We start from the raw sequence: 16,167 nt of genomic DNA, 5'->3' as shown, positions 1-16,167 counted from the left end.
ATACCTAGGGGCAAGGTTAGACTTGGACACCTTTCCCACCGAAAATCCTCTGGCTTACTGGGTCTTGAGGATGGATCACTGGCTAGAGCTTGCACAGCATGCAATTGAGCTACTGGCCTGTCCTGCATCCAGCACCTTCAGTGCTGCTGATGGCTTTGTAACCGATCACAGGGTGCACCTGTCCACCGACTCGGTTGATCGACTGACCTTCATAAAGATGAATCAGTCTTGGATCACCACCAGCTACGAAGCACCTGAAGCTGATGTAACCAAACATTTTTTTTTTTAAATATCACATCCCTTCAAGACTGCCTATGCTGATGCTGAGTGACTGTCCTGTTATGTTGACTGTCTATCCTCTTCCTCCTCCGCTGATATCTTGGAAGAACATTTTTGGTTCTGGGTGATGCCACCAGCCCAATTTTTCAGCCCCTGTTTAACAGGGGCATGTAATACAATTTTTGATGCAATGCTTTGCAGCAGGGCTCATTCCTGCACTCCAACTAGAGTATCTGGGAGAGGTTGCAGTGTTGTGGCACCAGCAAGCAGTGTCTAAGGCCCAATTTTTCAGCCCCTGTTTAACAGGGGCATGTAATTACAATTCTTGATATAATATTTCACAGCAGGGCCCGTTCCTGCGCCCACCGAGAGTAACTGTGAGGACTTACAGTGTTGTGGCACCAGCACCACTACCACCACCACAGGTCCTATTTTTCTACCACTGTTCAACAATGGCATGTAATTACAATTCTTGATATAATTGTTCACAGTAGGGCTCTCCAGCGCTTACCAAGAGTCACTTTGAGGGCTTACAGTGTTGTGGCAACAGCAACACTTAGGCACAAATTTCTGCAGAGCATATAGGGCAGGCTTATACTTTCAAACACACAACTTACAAACGTCTCCTACTTGCAAATGGAAGGAGACAACAGGAAGTGAGATGAAAAAAGACAGACGACAAAACAAAATTATACAGGGGTGATAACCCTTCCCTATGTTTTCCAAAAAGCTTAAAAATAGATTTTTTGACTGGAGCTACACTTTAAAAATGTACCAGTTCAAAATTACAAACAGATTCTACTTAACACAACAAACCTACACAGTCCCTGTCTTGATGCACCGCCTGTATACTCCTGTTCTGAGTAGGGTCTGGGGGCCCCACGCCTTTCCTTTTTTTAACCACTTGACCACTGGGCACTTAAACACCCTTAATAACCAGACCAATTTTCAGCGCTCTCACATTTTGAATGACAATTACTCAGTCATGCAACACTGGATCGATATGAAATTTTTGTCCTTTTTTCACACAAATGGAGCCTTCTTTTGGTGGTATTTAATCACCGCTCGTTTTTTTATTTTTTGTGCTATAAAAGAGAAAATACAGAAAATTCTGTAAAAAAATGAATCTTCTTTTATAAAATTTAGCAGATTAGTAAATTTTTCTTCATAAATTTTGGCCAAAACTTATACTAACAAGCTATAATGCCAATATCTGAAAATTGATCACACCTAAAGTACTGACGGCCTATTTCAATTCTTGAGACCCTAACATGCCAGAAAAGTACAAATACCCCCCAAATTACCTTTTTTTGGAAAGAAGACATTCCAAGGTATTTAGTAAGAGGCATGATGAGTTTTTTGAAGTTGTAATTTTTTCCCATAATTCTTTGCAAAATCAAGATTTTTGTAACTTTTTTTTTTCTTTTTCTTCACAAAATTGTCATATTATCAGTTTATTTCTCACACACAGCATATGTATACAACAAATTACACCCCAAAACACATTCTACTATTACTCCCGAGTACGGCGATACCACGTGTGAGACTTTTACACAGTGTGGCCACATACAGATTCCCAACATGCAGGGAGCGCCATCAGGCGTTCTGGAGCACTCAGGACAATTCTGACATTTCTCTCCTACATGTAAAAATTATCATTTATTTGCTAGAAAATTACATAGAATCCCAAAACATTATATATGTTTTTTTAGCAAAGACCCTAGAGAATACAATAGTGGTCGTTGCAACTTATTATCTCGCACGGTATTTGAGCAGCAATTTTTCGAATGCTTTTTTTGAAAAACAAAACAAAAACAAACACACAGTAAAGTTAGCCCAATTTTTGCATAATGTAAAAGATGAAGTTACGCTGAGTAAATAGATACCCAACATGTCACTCTTCAAAATTGCACACGCTCGTGGAATGGCGCCAAACATCGCTACTTAAAAATCCCCATAGGCGACACTTTAATTTTTTTTTACTGGTTATATTTTGAGTTACAGAGGAGGTCTAGGGCTAGAATTATTGCTCTCGCTCTAACGTTCGCAGCGATACCTCACATGTGTGGTTTGAACACCGTTTTCATATGTGGGCAGGACTTACATATGTGTTCGCTTCTGCACATGGGGACAGGGGCGCTTTAAAAAAAAGAAAAACATTTTTATTGTTCATTTTACTTTATTTTAGTTTGACATTTTTTTCCCCAAAAATAAATTTTCTGATCACTTTTATTCCTATTACAAGGAATGTAAACATCCCTTGTAATAAGAATATGGCATGACAGGTCCTCTTTACAGTGAGATATGGGGTCAATAAGACCCCGCATCTCACCTCTAAGCTGGGAAGCCTGAAAAAAAAAAAAAAAAAAAAAAAGGATTCTGGCTTTAATCGTATTGGCGAGTCGGTAGAAGCACCGGAGGGCGGCGGGAGGGGGGGGGGATGTCCATGGCTGGGTATTGCAGGGTATCACCGACTATGGCTGGGTATTGCAGGGTATCTCCGAGTATGGCTGGGTATCTCCGAGTATGGCAATTTATGGCAGGGTATTGCAGAGTATTGGTAGGGTATTGCAGAGTATTGGCTGGAATTGTACTGCAGAGTATTGGAGGGTAGTGCAGAGTATTGGCTAGTATTGCAGAGTATTAGCTGGTATTGGCGGGAGTTGCAGAGTATTGGTGGGTGTTGCAGAGTATTTGCTGGTACTGCAGAGTAATGGCAGGGTATTGCAGAGTATTAGCTGGCATTGCAGAGTATTGTAGGGTATTGCAGAGTAATGGCAGGGAATTGAGGGATTACATTTCGGTGAGCAGCGATGTGGGCACTGCAGATGCAGCCCACAGCGCTGCTGACACCGATCTTTTCCCCCTCCGCTGTACCGATCGGAGCGATCACGTGGTAAACAGCCGCGATGAGCAGGACCCGGTGGTCACGGATGCTCTCGAGTGCGCACCCCAGGGGGCGCGCGAGAGCGGAATTCTGGGAGGACGTCATATGACGGCCTCCCAGAGTTAAACAGCCGCCCTGTTAGCCGTCATTCGGCTATGGGCCGGTTGTTAAGTGGTTAATATGGGTACGGGGTTCCCCTTAATATCCGCACAAGACCCAAAGGGGCTGGTAATGGGCAGGGGGGGCTACCTATGCCATTTTTCTCAATGGATTTTCATCCATATTGCCGGAACCAGATATTACATTAAAACCGCAAGCAGTCTGAAATGACTATTTCTGTTAAATGTCGTTTTGTACAGGGACTGTTCTAAACACGGGAAACACGTGCCACTTCACAGGCATACTATAGACACCCCCCAGGCACGACATTTAAAGGAATATTTCACTTTTTTTTCACTTTAATCGTCATTAAAATCAGTGCTCCCGAAAAAACATTTTTAAAAACATTTTAGGCATTGACCCATGTCCCCTGGGGCAGGAGCCAAGTCCCCAAACCCTTTTTAGGACAATACCTTGCATATTAGCCATTAAAATTAGCACTTTTTATTTCGAACGTTCGAGTTCCATAGACTTCAATGGGGTTCTAAAGTTCTCACAAATTTTCGGTCCGTTCGAAAGTTCTGGTGCGAACCAAATCAGGGGGGTTTGGCTCATCCCTAGTCCTCAGCATGGTGAATAAGGGAACACAGGTAGGCAAGATGGTGTTGCTGCTCTCTCACACCAACCCGATGTCAGAAAACCCTTTGTGGTGTGGTCACATTTTTTCACAAGCTACAGTTTTCTTTAGAAAAAAAAAAAAAAAAAAGTGTCTGAAAAGTGGCATGCTGAAATACAAATTTTCCACATTAAGGCAATATAAAGGGATAAGGTCCTGTGCTATTCTTTTGCTGCTACCCATGGACCAATACAACTGCAATCCTTTTTTTCCCCCCCTTTCTCTTTTTTGTGATTCCCATTTTTGGAGTATGGCTGAGGAACATTTTGGATTTAGAAACTGATGGACTGTTCAGGCATAAATTGAATTTGGAGAACTGTTGAGTATACATATTGCATTGCTCCACAATTCATTTGAATAATTTTTCAGTGAAAAACTAAAATAAAAAATTAATGGGTATGACATTTTCTGTTTTCAATACCAGGTTGGGCTTGAGATAATAGGACGATCGGCACTGCTGAAGTGGATGGTAGCCAAGCCACAAAGGATTTGAAAGTGCCTTTGGGATACTAGAATGGGCCCTAATTCTTTGTGGTAGATGTAACATCCCATTACTTCAGCAGGATGTACTGCACTGCTGATGTTTGCCACTTTAAAAGAATATACCATACTGCTGTTGCTTGTGTAGCAAAGTCCCAGGCCTCCTTTGATCTAATGAGAACCTCCAGGGCCAAGGATAGCTGACATCCTTCTGTATGTAGTGCAGTGATTCTCAACTAGGGTTCCTCCAGAAGTTGCTAGGGGTTCCTTCAGCATTGGGCAATTTCTGCCTCTCAGATAAGTTCTCACTGACACCATTAATCTTTTTAGCTACTTGTAAGGCGGTAATTCTTCCCAATGACCACAAGTGCAAGGACCATTCTTCCCACTGATCATCACACTAATGTATCATGAGTTGTAGATTTCAAATTTTTAGCAGGGGTTCCCTGAGACTGGAGAACTATTTCAAGGGTTCCTCTGTGTTTAAAAGGTTGAGAAAGGCTGATGTAGTGGGTTGTGAGGCATTGTGGGTGTATAGTTAAAGTTATTGGGAGCCAGACACTTCTTGGATGCAAAATTTCTCTTAACAAACCTTTTTGAGAAAGACTCCAAGACTTCAATAGGAGGACAGCAATGCAGGGAAAGGCATCCAGCAAGACGCCACATCTACATGTGTAGGAATGCGGCCTCCTATGGAAACAGTCTTTAACAGTTCCAAACACAAGGCTTAACAGTTCCTTCACTTTCACTACAATCACTCCTTCCATACACTGAGCTCCCGGTCTCTCACTAGACCCACTGATTCACTACCACTGAATCCCTTGAGCTTCTCCAATCTTCACAGTGGTATCTTCCTCAAGGGTCACCCCCGATTCTCTGATGGGTCCCTAGCTTGGCACTCTAGATACCTCACAAGCTTCACACCCGCTGGCTTGCTCAGTCCCTTGCTTGACACACAAGGCTGTTCTGCAAGTGTCACCTCCACTGGCTAGGTCCCTGACTTGATTCCCACTGAAGTTTCCCTATTCTTCCCTGGTTGGTGAGAATACTGCTCCGGCACTTGCTTCAGTTACACAATGTGATCCCTGGTAATAAGGCAGATAGTCCCTTACTGTCAAAAGCTTCGGCTCTACCTCTGACCATGACAGGTTCTCTGACCGACGGGTGGCACAAAAAAGCCAGATCGCCTGACCTCACCCGAATACATAGGCTCTCCCAGCAAGCCAAGGGATTCAAGAAAACCCCTGCCCATTGGCTAAGATACCCCATATACCCATAACCTGACCTTGCGTTGCCCTTCTCATATCTAGTACCACCAAGTACCCAGCCACCTAGTGGTAGAAGAGAAAAGTGCAACAAGGCCAAACACTGTTGCTGGCTTACATTTGCTCTAGTAACACTGGTGCTGGTGTGGCTAGAGCTCAGTAGACTGATGCAAGCTTCACTAGCTCTGGTGTTGCTAGTGATCAGGATAACGTCACCAGCTTCACTGGCTGTGGTGACACAAATACTAGTATGGATAGAAATCAGGACATTGTTACTGGCTTAAAAGATAAGTTAACCTTTTGTGAAAAAAGAATACAACATAAAAAAAAAAAAATGTGCATTTGTTATTTTTCCCTAAGGAGCCTGGAAATCATTGCACATGTGATCAGCGGGCCAGGGGTGCAATGGTAGACTCCTGCAGATAAGCCCTTCAGCTTTCATCCTGTAGCTGCATATGGGCTGGCCTGTTTACAAGCTACAGGGCTTGTGGATGAACTACAAGGCTGCTCATCAGTGAGCTTGTAGTCTATTCAAAACTACAAGCTGCCAGCTGTAGTAGTTCAAGTCATTCACAGGAAACTGTGAATGAATGACGCAGATGTGTGCGCGGAGACACACACAGATGCATCTTTTTTTTAAATAGTGATAGCGGGTGCCAAGAGAAGTACCCGCTTGCTGTCACTGGAAGGGGGGAGAGGAGAGGCGGAGAGGCTGCAGCTACTAGAACGTGTTATAGGTTTCAACTGTATTCAGGGTGGAACATGTAACAGGTTACACTGGTGACACTGGCTCTGATGTGGCTAGTAATTAGAACACTGTTGCTGGCTTATACTGGCTCTGGTAACACAGTACTGGTGTGACTAGTAATCAGGCAACTGTTGCTAGCAGCAAAGGCTCTGGTGATACTGGGACTGGTGTGATAGCTATCAAATTCTTTTGCCAGCTGCACTTGTCTGATGACACGGAGACTGGTGTGGCAGTGATGACAATACTGTTGCTTGCTGCACTGGTTTGGTGACATTGGCCCGGGTGTGTCAGTAATCAGGACCACTGTTGTTGGCTGCACTGGCCTGGCGATGATCAGGGAAAAATGTTGCTAATTGCACTGGTCTGACAACAGTGGAACTGACTTAGTGGTAATCAAGAACGCTTTCTGGCTTACACTGGTCTGGTGTCACAGACTAGTGTGGAGGTATCTAGGAACACTGTTGCTGGCTTACACTGGTCTGATGACACTGAGACGAGTGTGGCTAGCAATAACACTGTGGCTGTCTCTGTTGCCAATCACACTAGGAAACACTTTTTTTTTTCTCTTAGACCCCTTTCACACTGGGGCGTTTTTTCAGGCGTTTTTCATGTGCTTTAGCGTTAAAAAAAAGCACCTGAAAGAAGCCGCAACTGCAATCCCAATGTAAAAGCCCGAGTGCTTTCACACCGAGATCTCTTTCGCACTGGGGTGTTTTTCATGCGCTTTAGCGTTAAAAAAAGCGCCTGAAAGAAGCTGCAACTGCAATCCCAATGTAAAAGCCCGAGTGCTTTCACACTGAGGCGCTGCGCTGGCAGAGCATCAAAAAAAGTCCTGCAAGCAGCTTCTTTGCAGCGGTGAATACAACGCTCCTAAAGCGCCTCTTCCCATTGAAATCAATAGGAAGCGCCTAAAAAACACCTGAAAAACGCTATTGGCAGCAGCGTTTTGTGGGCGCTTTTAACCCTTTATTTGGCCACTAGCAGGGGTTAAAAGTGCCCCAATAACGCTCGAAAAACACTGGTAAAGCGCTGCTAGTTTAAGCGGCGCTTTACGAGCATTGACATTGTGAAAGGGCTCTTAAAGCACTTGGGCTTTCACATTGGGACTGCAGATGAGGCTTCTTTCAAGTGCTTTACAGGTGTTTTTTTTAACGCTAAAGCGCTTGAAAAATGCCTGAAAAATGCCCCAGTGTGAAAGGGGTCTTATAGTCAGTGTGTGAAAGGAAGCAAAGCGATGCCTGGATTCCTGCCTTGTAATCTGCTGTGTTCAATTAATACAGCAATCACAGATCGGACTTATTTATGTTCTAGAGGGGGCGCTGACCCTCAGGAAGGTGCCATCTGGCCATTTTTTTCACAATGACCAGACAGCAAGTGGTCAATAAAGATAAATTCTGTGTGTTCGCCACTCCTGTCATTACGTCTTAGTTAAAAAGGAGTAGATACTGCCCAACAAATCAGTTCTATTTTTCTTACTAGTGGCTCAGGAAAATTATAATACCTGACAAGTCTCTCCATATATTGTAAAATCATGGTGTGCTGCATGCCCATTAATCATTTCTGGTTCTTACCTGTGACATAATAAACAAAACATTGTTTCACGGTAACATCTACCTCATCTCTTTCTCTAGTATAGTGCCAAGTACAAATGCTGAAATCGCTCATCCAGCGATGATTCTGGATGATAACTCTGTCCCTCTGGTTCTGCTAGAGAGAGTGACAAATATGTCCTAAAACTCTGAGCAAATCTATAGTTTGAGAGCATACTCGAAATATCTCAATATCCATGACACCCTTGGTGGTCCTGCATATGGGAGGAACAATTTTTTTGTTCTCATAGAAGGCCGAAGCCACCTCAGATTGCCATCCAGTATGGATATAAACACTACCCATACTAGGCAGAAAGCCAACTAGGATCCTTTATGGCACAAGGCCAGGATCCCAGCAAACCTCCTGACTGAGGAAAAAAGAACCCTTAGAGAGGCTCCCTTCATGACTGAACCTTTACTCAAAACTGGACTGAAAGAGATCCCATCTGGAGCAGCAAACTGGCAAAGGGTCCTAAAGGTCCTAATTCTGGCAAACTTCCTGCTGAGGACATAGCCCTTAGAGAGAATGACATCATGGCTCAAGCCTTACTCCAACTGGGCTGGTGGTGATCCTACCTGGAGCTGTAAGTCCCCAAAAGGATCCTTCCTAGTATAAAGTTTTGATCTTGGCAAACTTCCCGGCTGAAGAGATAGCCCCTAGAGTACATGTCTTCATAGATCAGTCTTTACCCAAGCTGGACTGAAAATAGATTTTATCTGGGGCTGGCAAGGAAGTCCAGAACAAGTAGTAAAACCTACCTAGAGAGGCTTGGCTCTCCTTTGAGTCTGAGATGTAGCCCCCCCCCCCCCCCATCAAATTATTGGATGAGTAAACGATAGTCTACCCATGAGACATCAGATATGAACAGTCCAAACTGTACAAGCTTTATTCAAATCCTTTTGTAGGATTTATAGATATTAGATTAGAGAAACAACAGCCAAGCCTGATCAGTCTCTCCCTGCCAGAATGAGAAACTGGAAGAGATGAACAAGGGTGGAGTACTGCACTCTGCGACAGAATATCTCATCCAAGAGAAAGGACTTCAATCCGATAACCCAGTATCAAAGGCAGGGACAAAGGCCTGTTCTGCTAATGGGGAATTACTGCAATAATTGCCACAGACTTTATCAACAGTCCCTAAAAAAAATGTCTATGGATTGGACTGGAGGGAAAGCATATGGCTTGTGAGACCTTTCCTGATCTGTCACAGCATCCGCACTCAGGGCTTGGCCCAGGCCCCTAGGGAAAAGATTTCCAGCTTGTAACAGTAAGGAGATGTCAGAGTTAGATCTGCTAACATCTTGTCCAGAGATGAAATCCACTTGGATGAACCTGGATGTAGGAACCACTTGTTGCCCAGTTGGGCCACAGAATACAGATTGTTCCCAGAAGTTCTGAATGTAGACTCAAAATACTACTCCTAATGTCTGGGGACATTGCACCAAACCCCGGCCCTCCAACACCCAATTCCCAATGCCAAAACTGGCCATCTACCTCCAACAGTAGTTGTAACTTCAACCTTCTCATCCCAATTCCCCCGATTCCACAAGTTGGGCCCCCCCTCTTTCATGTGCCCTCTGAAATGCCTGCTCAGTCTTCAACAAACTAACTTCTGTCAATGACCTTTTCTTCTCCAAATTCCTTAATCTATTTGCTATAACTGAAACTTGGCTCCAGGAATGCGACTCTACCTCTCCAGCTGCCCTGTCCCACAGTGGCCTCCTCTGGACTCACTCCACCAGACCCACTGGACGAGAAAGAGGTGGTGTCGGACTTCTCTCCCCACAATGCACCTTCCAGGTACTTCCCACACCTCCCTCTCTTTCCCCCTGCTCTTTCGAAATGCACTCCAATCGTCTTTTCTCTCCAGCTTATCTGAGGGTCGCAGTCATTTATCGGCCTCCTGGACCAGTGTCACGCTTTCTGGATGACTTTTCTGCATGGCTACCCTACATTCTCTCATCTGATGTGCCTGCCATCATCCTAGTTGACTTTACCATTCCAATCAATGCTAATACTGCTACCACTTCTAAACTACTCAACCTAACCTCCTCTTTTAACCTAACACAATGGACACACACCACTCACTCCACCGGCCACACTCACGACCTCGTATTCTCCCATTGCTGCACTCCCTGCAATCTCTCTAACACACCCTTTCCTCTCTCTGATCACCACCTTATCAGTTTCACACATTCCTTGTTTCCTACATCCCATGCTGCCATCCCACAAACCACTACCCGCAGAAACCTTCACAACCTCAACCGTTCCATTCTTCACTCTGCTACTGATGGCCTCTATGACACAATCGCACCCCTGTCCTGCCCAGACCTAACCACTTCCATCTACAACACCACGTTGTCATACTCCCTAGACATACTTGCTCCTCTTTCTACAGAACCAGGCCCCATCTGCCACAACTCTGGCAAACAGAGGACACCAGAAGTCTCAAGAGACACAGCCATGCACTTGAACGAGCATGGCGTAAATCTAAATCCCTCCAAGACTTTACCCTCTACAAATATGCCTTTCTCAAATACAACTCCTACCTCCACACTGCTAAACAAACCTATTACAACACTCTCATCAAAACCCTCTCTTCCAAACCTCATCAACTTTTTTCTACCCTTAATTCCTTACTTCACCCCCACTGCCCCCACCCACAAACTTGCTTAATGCTCAACAGATTGCCAACCATTTCAATGGCAAAATCCACACAATTTGCAAGGAGATATCCAAAATTCAAATTCCTCCCGTATCCAACACATCAGGTCCAACACCACACTTAATACTCTCCTCCTTTTGCCCAGTTACCACAGATGAAGTTGGTAAACTCCTCTCCATGGCCCATCTCACTACCTGTCCCCTGGACCCTGTCCCCTCTCAATTACTGTGACCACCTTCCCACTCTATTCTGAACGCCCAAACTCACATCTTCAACCTCTCCCTCTCCTCCGGCATCTTTCCTTCCTTGCTCAAACATGCACTGGTTATCCCCATACTCAAAAAACCCTCACTAGACCCCACCTGTTTGAATAACTTAAGACCCATCTCCCTACTCCCGTTTGCCTCCAAGCTCATTGAACGCCTTGTCCATGACTGAATGAGTCACTACCTCATAGATAACGACCTTCTCGACCCCCCCCCCCCCCACAACCTGCCTTCTGCCCACAACATTCTACTAAAACTCACCTACTAACTGCTAAAACCAGTGGGCACTACTCCATACTCATACATAGTTACATAGTTAGTAAGGTTGAATAAAGACACCAGTCCATCCAGGTCAACCTTAGTGAGTGTCTACAATTGTCCCTATCCCTGTACATTGCACACTCACATCAGTCCCTACCATCAAGGAGCCCACAATCCAAGGTCCCCATCCATATACTAGGGCCAATTTTGGACAGAAGCCAATTAACCTACCTGCATGTCTTTGGAGAGTGGGAGGAAACTGTAGTACCTGGAGGAAACCCACGCAGGCACAGGGAAAACATGCAAACTCCAGGCAGGTAGTGTCGTGGTTGGGATTTGAACCAGCGACCCTTTTTACTGCTACGCGGGAGTGCTAACCACTACACCACTGTGCTCCATGATTCTGCTTTATCCTGGTTCTCCTCCTACCTATCTCAGCGCACTTTCAGTGTCACTTACAACTCCATCTCCTCCACTCCCCTTCCTCTTTCTGTTGGGGTACCCCAAGGCTCCGTCCTTGGGCCTCTCCTATTCTCACTCTATACCTCTTCCCTGGGCCAGTTGATAACCTCTCATGGCTTCCATTACCACATCTATGCCGACGACACCCAGATCTATCTCTCCACTCCTCAACTCACCCCCTTGATCTCCTCACGGATCTCAAACTTACTGAATGACATATCGATATGGATGTCACACCACTTCCTCAAACTCAATCTTTCTAAAACCGAGCTTCTTATATTTCCTGCTTCTGCTGCTAGACTAATACACCTCATTAACCGATCCATGACTGCTACTCCTCTCTGCCAATCCCTTCACTGGCTTCCCCTACCCCACCGTGTAAAATTCAAAATGCTAACCGTAACATACAAGCCAATCACAACATCGCCCCCCCCCCCCCCCCCATCTACATCACCAACCTCATCAGCAGATATTGCCCAAATCATCCCCTCCACTCCTCCCAGGACTTCCTGCTCTCTAGCTCCCTTGTTATCTCCTCCCATTTTCACTTTCAGGACTTCTCCAGAGCCTCTCCCATCCTCTGGAACTCCCTGCCCCGGTATATCCGATCAGCCCCTACCCTGTCCACCTTTAGGGAGATCCCTGAAAACTCATTTATTCAGGAAAGCCTATCCCACACACACCTAAAAACCGTACCCGAGCCACCCCCATCAAATCATTCTCTGCAGCTATTACCTTTTGTACCACCACCTCCCTTTAGAATGTAAGCTCTAAGAGCAAGGCCCTCCTGTACCTTTTATGTTGAACTGTACTGTAATTGTGCTGTCCCCCCTATACATTGTAAAGTGTTGTGTAAACTGTTGGCGCTACATGAATCATGAATAATAATAATAATAATAGATAATGTCTACCCCACCCAGATCACAGTAATTTCCACTTCTTCTTAGTGGACCGAGTCTGCAGGTTTTGACTTGCACGCTCCCCCCCCCCCCCACCCGATGTAGGACACCAATGATGTTCAGCCTCACTGGAGATTAAAAAGCCTGCTGTCAGATGACAAAAAGGCAAAAAGGAGCATAAAAGAGCTGGCAAGAAAAGCAGGATGTTCAAAACAACTTCCCAACCGGGGAGTTCTACTGGCAAAACAACTTCCCGACAAGAGAGCCCTTCCTTCCTCTGGCTCCAGAGGACGTCTTTGATGACGAAACGCGTAGGGCGTGGCCAGACAGCATACACCTCTAACTCATACGGCGAGGCAGCCGAACGGGATCTTTCCTTCCCTTCCTTTTGAAGCATATACGAACGAATGTTTGTGAGTAATTTTGTCTATTTAATAAAAATGGGATTTTAAAAACAAACATACTACACCATGGATATGCCTCTTACTCATTACATATAATCGAGCACGGTATACGAACGGAGGAACGAGGGACTCCCAGAACCACAATAGAGGCAAGCCAGAGGGCAACACAGTGGCTGATACTGTGAAGGCTGATCCACCCTGGACGGGGTCATAACTCTGGTGAGAGCAATTGCATAAGTGGTCACAGAGCACCGGGAGCAACATTTGAAGTCACCTTCCCTCTTCCCTTCACCTCCACTTATAGAGGATACCCCACCACTTTTCTCATCATTTTTTAGGGACACTATTTACCATCAATTCCATTTTCATTTTCATCTTTATTTTTATTTTAAATTTTATCACATTTTTTTCACCTTTTGTATTTTTCCGCATTTTTCATCCCATACAATTATTTTCGCATGTACCTTTAACCACAGTTGCACCAAGTGAGGATTCGATATGTGAAACAGATAATCGGACTATATATATTTTATATTCCAATCTTCATACTATTGGTTTTCACCTTTTACCCTTATAGTTCCTTTTTTTCACATTACTAGCGATTGTATTTGTGCATTTTGATATTGACACTATTCGTTCACAGGCACTCTGCACTTTAATATTGTTATTTAGTAACTGTATGTTGCTTTAATTGATCCATGGCTCATTAATTTATGATTCCAATGACATTTATGGTTTTTAAGATATAATGATTGTTTGTTGACATCCATTGAGAAGCACATATATACACGTATTACCAGTTGGTATAACATATTTATATTTTTATTTTATTTATTTTATTATCCAGCAAGCTGGAAAATTTCTGCTTATTGCTTATCTGAATTTTAAATGGTATATCGCCAAGCCTATTTCCTCCCCCACTTTACTTCCTTCCTCTGAGCTGGCCACTCAGCTGTCAGCTAATTTCCAGCTCCTATCTCTCCACAGTGACTCACCTGTTGATAGCCTGCTTGTCAGTCCTGCCTACTTAAGCCGTCCAGCTTAAGGCTGGGTTCACACTGAAGCGATGCGGGAACGCCGCAAATACGCGGCGGGTTCCCGCATCGCATGCCTCCCGGCGGCAGTTCACACTGCCCTATGCGAACTGCTGGGAGTGTCAGTGAAACGTTAATGACACCCCCAGATCAGTTCGCATATCGCAGTGTGATCTGCAAACTCGGACAGGAATCGGATCGCATGGTGTGAACACCCATGCGATCCGACTTCTGCTGCGCACAGAGATCGGATGTGATTTGCACTGCAGTGCGAATCACATCCGGGTCTCCTAGCCGCAGCAGTGTGAACCCAGCCTAAGTCCAGCTCTACCTTCACCCTGGTCAACATCAAACAAATATTATAACATGTACAATTGCTGCTCAAGACATGTAGTCATTTATTAAATACCCTTCCCAATTCAAACCGCAGCTGCTGAAGTTTCCTAAGCTATTCAAAAAAGACAATGTAACATTTCCTGTTTGCAATGTGAGAAAAAACCCTAAGGGGTTAACTACTGCTAATGGAATACTGACCCTGCAGGTTCTCAAATCAGAGCAGGATCCCAGCAGGTGATTAATGAAACAGATATCTGCTCAGGACAGAAAAAAGGTAAGATTAGGAAACTGCACCAAACTTTGATGAAATACTGCAATGCACATTGATCGCCCAGAGCATAGTCACCTCGATAAGTATTAATTTTAGTGGTTATTATAATTTTTTTTTAAACATAAGTGGAATTACTCCCTAGAAGCCCGCATGGCGTCTGGTCCCTGGCCTCAAGCCAAACATATTTACCTAACCTGGACCTCTTCCGCAGGGCAATCGCTGTATCTGTAGGGCGACCCGAATCCCAGAGATGCAACAACCACGCTGGGCACACTTTAATGGTCACCCCCTGTTAGCAGGGCATCCCACCTGGCACAAATACCTGCCATTGGCAGGGCCTCCGTTTTGCAGGTATCGATCTTCTGCGCATGTGTGCCATAACACCACCCTGCTGTTAGCTGGGGACTTGGTGACCACTGGAGCCATTCTAGAAGACTTCTGGACACTACAGGACACTTCTGACATCTAGAAAATATGTTTACAGGCGAACAATATCAAATGGGAGGGGCGGCTGCCCCTGGCGTAATGGTATATTTCAGGGGTAGGGGACACCCTTAGGGTTACTAAGGTAAGGTGGGGGTGCAGTTTGGCATCTTTGCCCTGAGCGCTGGATGACCTTGTCCCGGCACTGCCTGCAGCTGCAGGCATCAACCTGGTAACGTTTTTTAGAGCAGACAGTCGGCTCTCATGTAATGACAACTGGGGTGGACAGCCAACTAGCCACTCAATTGTTTGTACAAGCAGTGGGAGGTGACACCCCCCCCCCTCTCCCGCCACCTTCCACAGCTCACTCGGGCTCTCCCATCCTACCAGGAGCCCAGAGCTACTAGCCAGCAGGTCCGCTGGCTAGTCTGAGAACCGAAGAAAGCCGGGATTGACGTTGATCGGGTCTCCGCTATAATAACTCGGAAGTGATGACATGACATCACTTTGGGCTTACCAGCCTCTTAACGGCGCCATTTTTTGAAGATCGGAAATGTGTTTAAAATTGCAGATCTTGAGGTTTTGGATACTTTCAAGTTCAAAGGAGGGGTTTGGGGTCTTATAGATGTACAGTAGCTCGCCGTTTTTTTTCCCCTTTATTTTTCATTGCCAGCATTCTTTTGTTTACATTCAGCTGGAAACCCACTGACAGCTGATGAGTCATTGGTTTTTAAGGACACAGCGGCCGGCTTCTCGATAAATTTTCAACCAATTTGGATTTGAATCATTTAGAAAACAAATTTTAACAAAATTCTTTACTATTGTTATTCAGAGATGCAGATACATCCGAAATTTGAGGCGGACTAAAAAAAATAAAAATAATAATGAGTCTAGTCTGCTCACAGTTACCATGTGAGATGGACTGCCAAGGAGGGAACTAGACCACTGACCCCTCGCTACAAGAGGACCTGTCACCTTACCAGGTACCACGCCTAACTACTGGTTGCTTTGTCTTGAATTTGTACTTAGAAACTACACTTCTCCTTGTCTTGCCATGTTAAACACTTTGTATTATTTAATGTGTTTTTTTCATACCCGGTAGTGCATTTACACACCCAGGTT

General features: G+C 44.8%; 1 protein-coding gene and 1 long non-coding RNA gene across 2 annotated transcripts in view; one reads left to right on the top strand and one right to left on the bottom strand.

The window, feature by feature from the left end:
- LOC143974397 (uncharacterized) overlaps positions 1–16,167 on the bottom strand; it is a 299,135-nt gene that overhangs the window by 173,913 nt on the left and 109,055 nt on the right. The window lies entirely within an intron of this gene.
- Positions 1–16,167, top strand: part of CREB3L3 (cAMP responsive element binding protein 3 like 3) — a 533,749-nt gene that overhangs the window by 495,791 nt on the left and 21,791 nt on the right. The window lies entirely within an intron of this gene.

This window comes from Lithobates pipiens, unplaced genomic scaffold (assembly GCF_037356315.1).
Source record: "Lithobates pipiens isolate NorthernLeopardFrog02 unplaced genomic scaffold, aLitPip1_a1.2 Scaffold_13, whole genome shotgun sequence".
In the NCBI taxonomy this organism is placed as follows: Eukaryota; Metazoa; Chordata; class Amphibia; order Anura; family Ranidae; genus Lithobates; species Lithobates pipiens.
This window is presented reverse-complemented; position numbering and strand designations above follow the sequence as displayed.